Source organism: Morus notabilis, unplaced genomic scaffold (assembly GCF_000414095.1).
Source record: "Morus notabilis unplaced genomic scaffold, ASM41409v2 Scaffold1412, whole genome shotgun sequence".
In the NCBI taxonomy this organism is placed as follows: Eukaryota; Viridiplantae; Streptophyta; class Magnoliopsida; order Rosales; family Moraceae; genus Morus; species Morus notabilis.
In genome coordinates, this window is record NW_010362216.1 from 184813 (window position 1) to 185594 (window position 782).

Consider the following 782-nt stretch of genomic DNA (forward strand, 5'->3'; position numbering starts at 1 on the left):
AGATGGCGTCGTGCTTCAGCTCGGTCCTCGGTAGCCCCATCAGGAAGTCCATAGTGATGTGCTCCCATTTCCATCCAGGGACAAGAAGAGGTTGCAACTCTCCTGCTAGCTTCCGATGCTCAACTTTAATCCGGAGGCAAGTCACACATTCCGAGACATACTCACGAACGTCTCTTTTCATGCCTCTCCACCAGTACTGTCTTTTCAGGTCCTGGTACATCTTTGTACTTCCCGGATGTATGGCATACTTCGATTTGTGTGCCTCTTGCAGAATCGTCATCTTTACCTCACCCGCCTTAGGAAAAGCAAGGCGGTTGCGGAAATACAAGGCTCCATCCTCTCGGATTCTCCAATCCTCGAATTGTTCTCCATTCTGGATTCGAATCCAAATTTCTTGGAGGTGTGGATCCTGCCATTGATTCTGCTTAACCTGTTGCACTATATCCGGTGTAGAGACCATATTATACACCATAGCCTGGTTATGATCTTCATAGAACTGAAGATCATATTCACTCACCACTTCAATCCTTTTCCAATCTTCCAAAGCTAATGACGCCAAAGTCCCCGTCGTCTTCCTACTAAGGACATCAGTCACCACATTAGCTTTTCCCGGATGATATTGCAGAGTGAAGTCGTAATCTTCCATATACTCCACCCATCTCCTTTGTCTGAGATTCAAGTCTTTCTGAGTAAACAAGTACTTCAGACTTTTATGATCAGAAAAGACCTGAAACTTTGCTCCATAGAGATAACATCTCCATATCTTCAGAGCAAATATTACC